Below are 12,379 nucleotides of genomic sequence, written 5' to 3'. Positions count from 1 at the left end.
ATAGTCAACAAGATGACCACATTACTCTTGAAAACAGCACTTAATTCAGGATAAAAAGGTTTAAATATCATCTGCAGTAATTTGGTTACGATTTTTTAGGGACTATTTTTAATAATACTTATTTAGTACAACTTTCTAATCAGACAAATGTGTGTGTGTGTGTGTGTGTGTGTGTGTGTATTCTCTGTAGAAAAAAATAGGACATCCTATTTTTGTTCATTTTAGTTTACTCTTGCAGGAAAGTTTTGCTCTAGGAAGTTTTGATTTGTGGCAGCACATATTGAAGCACATAGAGGTCAAGAGAAATAAGGAAGAGAGAATCAATGAGATGTGGCAGATTCATGTTTTGCATTTATATTACTCATAAAGAAATGTTGTAGACTATGATAATATATTTAATAGGGAGGATCTTGAATTAATGTTCTGTTTTCTAAGGAAAAAATTAAAAGGTTATTTTCTCCAAAACACAGAGAGAATGGATAATGTTAAATTACCAATTTAAAACTGAATTTTCATAAGCAAGAAGAGGATATAGAAAAAAGTGAATCTTAAAATATGTTTATATGATTTGGAATCTGTTTAAAAGGTCAAGAAAAGACAACTAATTGAGGAAAAAGCTTCTCTATGTGCTTTGGATAGCTTTTAAACCAAAAATGAAAGTTAGAATTTCAGTTTCAAACTGTATTCTATAGCATATGATAGTCCATTTGGTAGACTTATCTCGATATTGTTTCTTATAATTAAGACTGAGACAAGGCATAAAATTAAATCTAGGGAGATAAGCTAAGTATTAAAATGGAGGATTTACCTTTCCATCCAAATGCTGATCACAAAACCATTGTAATGCTCATTGGAATTTTTTTCAAATAAAAATTCCTGTTATTTAAACAGAAAAAATGTTAGATACATAGGTTTTAGCTTTTATCTGAGTCCTGCTTCTAAAGCTCTAACATTAGGCATATACAAAAATCAGGAAAATAAGTAGTTTGATGATGAATATAAGCAAAATATATATACTATCAGGTTTTTAACTTCTATGTGGTACCTATTGACTAACCAAAGAGGTCATGTTGATTATACAATTGGTGACCATTTGTTTTTCTTTTTTTGTGTGTCAAAGCTGTGCAGGTATGTGTATGTGTGTGTGTGTGTGTATGTGTGCATATCCAAGAGATAGACAGACACAGAAACAGAGACAGAAATAGAGATGCCATTACCGCTCTAGTACCCCTCTGTCCAATGGAAAAGATGAATCAGTTGCAATGTGAGAATATTTTTTACTTTTCTCACTTGAGAACAAATCTGAATTAGAAAAGAGTACAAGGTATGATTTTTATGATGAAGATTTCTGAGATCAGAAGGGGAGGCAAAGAGACAACTGCAAGAGTCAGAGCAAACATATTGCTAATATGTTTCCTTTTTGCTTTCATTCCAAGAATGCAGCAAACAACTGACAGCAAAATGTACTTAGGTTAATGAGGAAAATATTCTGTCTGTTTGAAAAATTTCCAGGTAATGTTACCAAAACGAGTCCTTTCTCATTAGTGTTTTAGTTATCTGGTCATAACAAATTCCAGTTCTGAAGGCTATGCACCTTGAGGCTCACAAGTTCTCCAGACTTTCACTTTCACACCTAGTTGGCTTATTGCCAGTAGAAAATCCACAGCTGTTACTGACATTTATTTTAAGATGTTCCCTTGTCTGCTTGTACTTTTCTTCAGTCTGATGACTCAAACTTGAGGAAGATGGAAAGATCAAATTACCCTACTTATTTTTGTCTGCCTGAAGTTTTGATCACCTAACATAACATTTCAAATTGAGACTATCATTTTTACAACTTGGAAAAATGAGAATGAAGAGAATAGGTCCCCAGGCATAAGTCTCTCATGGCGTGTGTTATATTATTTTGGAATTTGCTAATTTTTTGTCTGTCTCCCTCACTATACTGTGAGCTACTTTAGAAACTGTGTTTTGTTCATCTTTTATTCCCAAATCATTTAATAGTGTCTCACACATAAGATGGTACTTAATAGATGTTTGTTGAAAATAAAATGTAATTAACGTAAAGATCACAGTAGCAAAGACAAGATACCTATACACTATAAGAAAAATAAGAAAGATGTTAATCTCAGTGTTGTTATTTTTCCTTTTAATTTCTAAAATTTTTCAGGTTATACAAACTCCAATTAGGAATTAAAATGTATAGTAAATTTAATTGAAGTATTGAAAATTATATTTTCAATTATGATTACAGTATGTATTTTATTTCATTCTATTGTCTTATATAAGTATAATATTCATTAATAATCACCCTCATCTGGGAAACTGATTCCTTAGAGTATAAAAATTTCAATGATACTGCTTAGGTGTATGAGCAGTATCATTGAAATTTTTATACTCTAAGGAATCAGTTTCCCAGATGAGGGTGATTATTAATGAATATTATACTTATATAAGGCTATATATATACATAGTATAGTATATAGTATATATATATATATCTAGTATATATATAGTATAGTATATAGTATATATATATGTATATATATATATATATAAAGATATTTGAGAAGTAAAGTAAGATTTCAATTTTAGTAAGAATATAATTTCTGAATTCTAATTGTTCTCTCGAACATGGAATATTATCTATCCAGAAAATGTTAACTGATCACTTAACAAACCTAAAACCTATTTCTAATTCATTGAATGTACAAATATCTCATTTTGTGTCCTCTCCTCTGGATCCCTATCATTTACATTGCTCAGAAAAAAGTATTTCTTCATTTGTTGTGGAATAATTGCTAAAAAAGCCTTTGCAGTTATTTTATAGCATGGCATGTTATGTTTTGTGGTATATAATGGTGTTTTTTTAAAAGGGTAATTTACTATTTGCCTCTACTGCTGTAACAAATAGTCACAAAACATTTTGCAGCATTCTGGCACCTGCACAAGTCTGTGACTTATGAATATGCTAATTAGCCTGCATCCAGAACTGGCAAAAATTCAGGACTCACACACAATTATGGTTCTGGCAGCTCTCAGTGCTCTGATACCAAGCCTGACAAGGAATATTTAGGTTAATTAATACAAGGTATAGCTTTTTACATTTGGAATGTAGAACACTTTTAACATCACGACTATTTAAGAATCAAGATATTTTGCTTATTGCAATGGCTTCCTCACTAATATTAGTTGGAACACTTGACATAGATTTTAGCAGTTGCTTTGTACTACTTAATGCCACTGAGTCCTGGAAAGGTTATTTCTCTACAAAGCTTGTTTTATAAATAATGCCTGCAATAATTTTCTTCCACGCTACAAAGCAACATTGGATGCCAGAGCTGTTTCTCCTAATATTTTCAGCAAAGATTTCTATTGTTTTACCTAATGTGTAGTACCATCACTTTCTAAAGCTGCAAGGAGCTCAGCTTACAAAGCAGTAATTTCCTCTGATAACATAGCAAAGCCCTCGATTTTCCATTTCTGCTGAACAAAAACTCCTCTTGTAATTCTCTTAAGTATTTGTTAGGTATTGGAAGCTTCTTCCAAATGTAAAAGCATATAAATATTCAAACATTTACTACAACGTGTTACCTCTTTTTAATGTCTGAATTAAGATAGTTCAGCAAAATCAAAGCTGGGACAAAATGAAAAAAGCCTGCCTGCAGCCAAATCATATTAAACCCAGAGCTCACTACTCTACCATGTGTGGGCTTGCTTTCCATGCTTAGCAGGTCTTCGGTTTTATGTTTATTTGTTTTCTTTTGCTATTCATAAATTTACATATGTTTTTTCTTCACCTTAATATTTCCCCATGCATCTCTGAAAAATTCCTGTCTACTGCAGATGCAAAAGCAAATATACTAATGGAAAGATGCCTTAGATAAGTTTCATTCTTTCACAGCACTTAGTCGCCATTCTCGAGATTGGGAATTCTTTACTTGTCTTTTTTTTAATTCAAACACAACTGAGAATACCCCAACTACCATCAGAAAGAGTGTCTCCCTAAACTCTGGCTTTCATGGGTGTCATGGAGGTGGAAGGATCGGTGTTCTCAGAACCCAAATCAAAGTGTAGGTGGAAAAGGCATTCCAGGCAACTCTGATTGTCTCTTTTCTTATCATTGTCCTTGTCTCCGTTAGCTGAGTATCTTTGATTTAGTATGGAACAAAATAAAGAACTCCTATATTGTGGAAAAATGGGTAGATCTTAATTCTGTTTCTGTGACATCTTGAGGGCACAGTTAGTGAGAAAGTTAAGGGCATATTTTTGGGTGTGAGTGAAGCTTCAGAGCTATACTTCATGGAACATGCATTTCTTACTTATTACCATGATGGCATTTCTTATGAGGGCAAGATTTTTTTTTTTTTTACTTTTTTTAATAGCTTTTTTTAATCCTATTTGTTATATCAAACAAATAGGAAATAAATATTTGCATCCTTACTGTGAATATAGCGTAGAAGAAACTTAACAAGGTGTTTTTTTTGTTTTTTTTGTTTTTGTTTTTGTTTTTTTTCTGTTTTTGAAAGGGCTCTCAACAGGACATATACTTGGGAGAACATTCTAACATCCAAAGTCTGTCCTTGAACCTTGTAGACTAAGGTATTTACTATTGGCTATGCATATTGGATGGCTTATCCATGTTGGTCATTTTCTTGGAAAACTTTCCTTTTTTTTCTTTCAATAAATTGCAGACGAGCCCTCAGTAATAACAATTTTGGAATTCCATGTGACAATATGTTCCAAGGAGTAAGTTATACCTGAGATGACAATGAAAGAAGACAGTTGCTTATTAACTGTTATGAGTTGAATTGTGTCTTCCAAAAAGATACGTTGAAGTCTTCTCCCCTAGTGTCTACTAATGTGCCCGTATTCGAAAACAGAGTCTTTACAGATGTAATTAATTTAAGATAAAGTCATACTGGAATAGGGTGAGCCATTAGTCCAATATGAATGTTGCCCTTTATAAGAAGAGGTGAGAGACATACACAAGAATACTATATGGTGATAGAAGCGAAGATCACAGGGCTGCTGCTTCGAGCCAAGGAAGCAGGAGGATTGACTGTCACCACCAGAAGGCAGGAAGAGGCAAAGAAAGATTCTACCCAGGGTTTCAGAGGGACTGAGCCTACTTAATACCTTGATTTCAGACTTCTAGTCTCCAGACTGTGAGAGAATAAATTTTTGTAGTTTATGCCACTTAGTTTATCATACTTTTTCACAGCATTCTTAGGGAACTAACGTAGTAACAAAGCTGATGTCCAGTAAGTATCCACTACTATGACCATCACAGTTGTCTATAGCTGATGTCATTCCTACTGAGTGTAGCACTCATTCTTTGGTGCCTAAGCTACACTGATTATTGATTATTTTGAAGATTCCTCACTTTGTGAACATGGGATCCTAATAAGAAATATGGTTGAAAAGTTAATGAGGCATTAGTGTAGAAGTCCACAGCTAAGCAAACTTTTTCTTAGACAGTTATATTGAACGGCAATGCTGAATTTTGCTAAGACTTTTTTTTAATTAAAAAAAATTTTCCCTTATTGACTAATGGTTTATTTTGTACCAAATAAATCTGGAAGATTTCCCTACTATCATATAAGCCTATGCTCTTGCCCACTTTGTAAAGATGCTACAGGCTTAATATCAAGAGGTCATTTTTATTTCCCTCTTTCTCATTATGGGCATCTCATTCTCAGTGAAAGTAACATGAAATGTTGTGTTAAGTGCAAAATGAGTACAAAGGTATAAATGTAGTCTTTTGCTTCTAAAAAGCTTAGATCCTTTACCAGTCTTGGCTCTGACTTTTGTAGGAGGACCATTTGATGAGCTAAGGGTCTCCATTTAGGAGTTTAGAGAGATAATAAATCGCAAGGACTTAGATGACCGCCAAGTGCCACTCACAGACATTGATTCTAAACCTAGGACAATTCACAGTTTCGAAATATTTTTAGACAACTGGCAAAGTCTAGGTTAAGCTAAGGTTTTATTAATCTTGTAGGTCTAAACTCCATTACGTTCAGCAAGCTATGACTGGATATTTTACAGAATACTAGGCATTAAGCATGACATATAAAGTTTGAGAACTTTAAAATGAGAGGGTAAAGTGGTGATAGGACTCTGGAAGTGAAGGACGAATAAAGTGTCTATATAACCCAGTCTGCGGGTATACTGAAAGCCTCTTGGTGAATACAAGATTTGAACTAAGCCTTAGAGGAAAATGAAACTAAGGCATTCAAAAATGTAGGAAAGGCCTTGCAGGCAAATGAAAATACCCCCTTGGCCCCAATGCAGTGTAAATGACAGTAATGTTATAATTTAATTTGGAGTTGGCAAAAGAGATGAGATTGGCTAATACTAGAGAATACAAGAAAGATGAAGACAGCATCATGGAGGATTTGTAGACAGTCTACGACCCTTGGCTTTATCTTACGAGGTTATGGAAGATAGTATCACATTTAAGCAGACCACCGTCATGTTTTCACTTCTGTTTTAAATAAAACACTTGACTGGTGATGTGGAAAACAGGTTTAAAGACCAAAAGCTTGTAGTCATTGGCAACAGTTAAGAAATTGTCATGGTGACACAGAAAAGATACTATAAGTCTCTGAATTAGGGCAGTAGTAAATGAGAGTGAAAAACTAATTTTTGAAAAGCAGAAGTTTTATCTTCTAAAAAACAAAGATCAAATGTATATAATGTGTATATATAGGTATTGTGTATACATATATTTATCTATGTGAGTATATATTTGCTTTTTTATTATATAAAGGTATATATTCACTCTAGTAATTTTTGAATGTTATAAAAATAGCAAACAATCTAATTACCTATTCTTGGGATGAATTATTGTGTGACTTTTGAAAAGAATGAGTTAGGAAATATATATTCATATATATGTCACAAAAAGATTTTCATGTTTAATTATGTGTGAAATGAAATTCATCAAGCATTATAAATATTATTTTAGTGTCATAATGTAATATTTATATATTTAATAATGTGTAGAAAATAATGGCATACTATACACTTAACAATGTTTAGGCTTGAGGAATAGGATAATAGGTGTATTTCTCTTTTTAGGTTATTTATTTCTATTTTTGTAGGGTTTTTCCAAGTGGCCTGTTTTGATATTACCTTTTAGAAAATGTAGAAAAAGCAAATATTGGAAGAAATAAGTTTTATAGTACTCGTAATTAATTGGTTTACAGAATGATGGACTGATTCTCTTTTTCTCTTCTTATTTTAAACCAACTTACTAAGATGGCTTTTAGTGCCACCAACTGAGTAAGGACTTACAAAGAAAGAGTATTTTGTTTTGATTTCTGAATATGGGGAAGATAGTGATTTAGTTATTTTTAAACTATTATATTTAAATTATTATTAATTTCACATGTATTTCATGTATTTCTAGCATATGTGGGAGAAGGTTTTGACCTTTGGAAAGGATTTGGAACTGGAGATATAGACTAGGGCTCAACAACTTATAACATACTAGTCAAAGATTATAGTTTAAAAATAAGTGGTGGGGCATCTGGGTGACTCAGTCGATTAAGCATCCGACTTCAGCCCAGGTCATGATCTTGCAGCTCATGAGCTGGAGCCCCGCTTCAGGCTCTTGCTACCAGCACAGAGTCTGGAGCCTGCTTTGGATTCTGTGTCTCCGTCTCTCTCTGCCCCTCCCATGCTTGCTCTCTCTCTCTCTCTTTCTCTCTCTCTCTCAAAAATAAATAAACATTAACAAAATTTTAAATAAATAAATAAAAATAAATGGTAACATGAATAGTTATGCCAATTCAGCAGTAAATGAGTTCACTCAAGGAGAAGATAAGCTGACAGGAGAAACCAGACCCTGAGGAAGAGTTTTCTATTATAAATAATAGAAGTTCAGGCCAAAGTGGGCATGGAGACCATCTAAAGCAACATTTCTCTTGTTTTCCAACAAAGAGATTTCAGAGGGGAGGGACTGACTCACCCGAAGTCACCTGGTTAGAGGCAGACAGGACTAGCAACCGGTGCAATTCTGCAGGTTCGCAGTTCATTTGCTCCTCTTTCTCTGTGCTCCCAGAGGAACTTGGCTTCCAATTTTACAACGTTTTGCCATTTCCTAAACATATATATGTGTGTATATATATATATATATATATATGTGTGTATATATATATATATATATATATATATATATATAAAATCTCTTTTGAACTCCACAGCAGCTGTTAAGTATAAGGCACAGATGGTTCATCCAACTTTACAGCTAATACAAGGTTCAATAACTTTTACAAAGTCGAGTGTTTGGTAAGGGATAGAGCCAAAATTTGCAGCAAGGCTTTCACAGCCAATTTTGGCTCTGTCTCAGCATCACCAGTCATGTCTAAAAGCAATCTTCAACTTACTCATATGTCTCTTGGCTCATATCTGTCATCAGTATTTGAAAGTACAGAAGACTAGTCTTCATTCTAGGTATGTTCTTGTTTGAGGTCATTCTATCCATAGTCCCTTTGCTTCCCCTCGAAACATATAAACTTAACTCATTTTTAGTCACAACAGAGTAAGTTCATGAAGAAAGTAGTACATAAAAGTTTAGTTTGTTGCTATCTATGGTGCTCATTTTTCACAATTAAAAATTCTACACTTGACGACATGATAAAAAAAAAAGTGCTCCTAGGATTGTACATTTTATTCTTATTTTTATTTTTTAAAATTTATTTATTTATTTTTTAATTTTTGATAGAGAGAGAGAGAGAGCAAGCAGGGAAGGAGCAGAGAGAGAGGGAGAGAGAAGGAATCCCTAGCATGCTCCACACTGTCAGTACAGAGCCTGGTGTGGGGCTCAACCTCACGAACTGTGAGATCATGACCTGAGCTGAAATCAAGAGTCGGAGGCTTAACCGACTGAACCACCCAGGTGCCCCTGTACATTTTATTATTTAATCTGCCCTTTTAAAATTTTTATCTCTCCCCTCTTAAAATGTGCCCTTGTGAAGTTTGGCAAGTGTCTCACCTGTACTTTAAAGCTTGAAATGTTTCTGCTTACTAAGAATGGTTTTAGTCATTAATAGGTTAATAAAGTTAAGCTATTACGTGTGTAACATATGATGCCACAACTTCCTTATAATTTTCAAGGGATTTGTTTCTTAAAAAGTCAATTATTTGGCTCTTTACTTCTCTTCGCCATTAAACTTTCCAACTGCTGTGTGGTGGTATAACAGACTCTTTGTCAACTGCTTAGAGGAGCTATTTGTCAATTGTTTTGCTTCAAGGACTGCCTCCTTTGTTGATGTTCCTCCACAGATCCAAAAAGTAGATCAACAAAGAGAAAAGCCAAAAAAAAAATGTAATTTTCATTCATGGGGTATTTTTTGAGAGGAAAAGTTTTCAGGTTGCATTATTTAAAACCTTAATTGAGAAGTGAAGTTTAATCCTTAATGTTTTTTTTTCTTTGGCAACAGAAGCAAAAAGCTACTTAAAATATAGAAACATTATAAAAATGGAAATAAGAAGTCAGCCTAGGATTATTTGAAATGACAGCATTAGACATGAGGCGAAACGTAATATGAGATTTGCTATTACAAAGACAAAAGGGACAGAGAATTTCCATCGTGATCTCTGATGGTATCAGGTAAGAAATGGGTTGCTATTTAATAGAATTTTAAAACTTGTAGGATTTTAGATATCATCTAAACCAGTCTCTTCCTTTCATAGGTGAGGAAATTGCAGCTCAGGGAAATGCAGTGATTGCCAGACTCTAAAACAATTGCCAATAGAAAGCAGAGGGTAATACAATATGCTACTGTGCCCTGCAGTCTGGCAATACCAGGGGCATTGCCTTTGTTTTCCCCATAGATTTTCATCTGTTGAGAAATGAGCCATTTCCCTCATGCATTTCTATGTGGAGAGAATTTTGAAGAAAAGCCTGATTGATTTTATAGGTTTTTCAATTTATATCTATGTGTATAAGATTGAAATAGGTAACTTTTCATTTCTACAAATTTATTCCTTTCAGTCTCTTACAGATCACAAATCCCTGATGAACTGTTACTTACTTAGTAAACCACACATTGTAGACAGCGGCATTTATTTAGACCATACATTACTCTTCCCTTATCATGCTTCATTTTCCCCCTTCTGCACCTCTGAATGAACAGATAAATTAGTAAAAGAATTATACGAAATAGATTTTAAAAGACTCTTTAGGTAGCAGTCAGTAAACTGTTCGGTGGACACAATCTGACCTGCTGTTTATCTTTTTAGTAAAGTTTTATTGGAACACAGCCATGTACTTCCGTTTGCATCTTATCTTGGCCACTTTGGCGTGCCTACAGGGACCGAGTTGAGTAGTGGCCGCAGACACTGGAAGGCACACAAAGCTTAACATATATACTATTTGGCCATTTACAGAAAAAGTCGGCTACTCTAAATGACCACCCAAGACTAGGTTGCTATGAAGGAACACAACATTTGTGAAAAATTGGATGTACCAGGATAGTACCACGTACACACGTACACATGATTGTTAAGCTACTAGAAAAGTAAAAGTTTCAAAATAAGAGGGAGAGGCTGGTCTCTAGGAGGACCAGAGTATTTTCCATTACATGAAAAATGTATTTAAAAATGCTTCTTTTTGTAGTTTCATCTTTATAATTTAATATCATTGCTGAATTATTTCTGTAGATGATACAGAAAAGTTAGAACAACTTACATGATCCAACATGTTGAAAGATGCTAGGGAAAACACCCTCAGAATAAGAAGGAACATTTCCTAACAAAATAAAGCAATTTATCGAAAACATAATTAACCTTGAATGTCTATATTTTTTTGAGTATATGGAAAACAGTTTGTGCCTTGTGAAAACATTCTTTTATTTTTATTCAGTGCTGAAAGTTTTTCTTTGCATCCATCAGGGTACTGCTGTAATAACGGATAGGAGGTGCAGGGTTTCTTCCTTATGATTCCTTTCTGGCATCAGCATTCACTGTGAGAAGGGTCTGCCATATGTGGGACCATAATAAATATCATAGAGGAACATCAAGCTTGTTGCCATCTATAAATGAAAGATCAGTGATAATCAACAGATATTTTGTCTCAAGCAGATTTTTTTACAATGTATTTTTCAAAAATCAAATATAGTAACTGTCACTTGCATTAATCTGTGTTTGCCATTTGCTAATTGTACTCAGTTCATAATAGCATAGAATATTCAGGCAAAAGATCTTATTTTTTTAAATTTTTTATTAGTTTATTCATTTTTTGAGAGAAAGAGAGAGAAAGAGAGAGAGCAGGGGAGGAGCATAGAGAGAGGAAGAGAAAGAGAACTCCAAGAGGGCTCCATGCTGTCAGCGCAGAACCCCATGCAGGACTCGAACTCATGAACCGCAAGATCATGAACTGAGCAGAAACCAAGAGTTGGATGCTTAACGACTGAGCCACCCAGGTGCCCCAGGATTTTATGTTTTTTTAGCCATTATTTATAGATGATGAAACACAGGCCATTTTGAAAATGATATGTTGAATACTGAAACTTTGAGGAAATACAATGAAAGATTTAGTTTCTTTAGTGTTCTTATACATACAAAGCAACAAAATGTACAAATATTGGACAGTTGTCAAATTGGATTTCCTGGAGCTTCAGGATTTGGGGGACATTTAAACATAGTCAAACAGAGGCAACAGCTCAGGTCCATTCTCTGCTACTTCAACAAGAGCACACTATTCAGGTCTGTTTTATAACCGTTTCTCTGTAAAGTTGCATTTGAAAAATCAAAGACTTAACCACAAAAACATATGTGAATGCCACTGCTGTAGGAAACTGAACAAGATCATTTAATAAAGAAAAGGATAGCAATGACAGACTTCACAGGTGACCCTCTTACTTTTCAGCCTAAGCAGATCTTTAATTTTTTTTTAATGTTTTTATGTACTTTTGAGAGAGAGTGAGAGTGCAAGCAGAGGAGGGGCAGAGAGAGAGAGAGCACACAGAGTCCACAGCAGGCTTCAGGCTCTGAGCTGACAGCACAGAGCCCAATGTGGGGCTTGAACCCACATGAGATCATGACCTGAGCTGAAGTCGAACCCTTAACTGACTAAGCCACCCAGGTGCTTCCAACATAAACAGATCTTTGCAGGACTAGTTAGACGAAACAGGGTGTTTCATTTAGCCAATCTCCGTAACCCATTCAGCTAATTAGCAAGGTAATGAATAAGGAAGAATAATTATACTCCCAGAGTAAATGCAAAAATAATAATAACGATAACCTTATTAAGAGGATAAATAGAATTAAAGATCTTTGATAGATTTTGAGTTATGAGTCAGGTCATGTAATCTAATTTTTTCATTTTATAGATTAAAGATATTAAAATCTAAGACTTCTCACAATC

This window comes from Prionailurus bengalensis, chromosome A1 (assembly GCF_016509475.1).
Source record: "Prionailurus bengalensis isolate Pbe53 chromosome A1, Fcat_Pben_1.1_paternal_pri, whole genome shotgun sequence".
Taxonomy (NCBI): Eukaryota; Metazoa; Chordata; class Mammalia; order Carnivora; family Felidae; genus Prionailurus; species Prionailurus bengalensis.
This window is presented reverse-complemented; position numbering follows the sequence as displayed.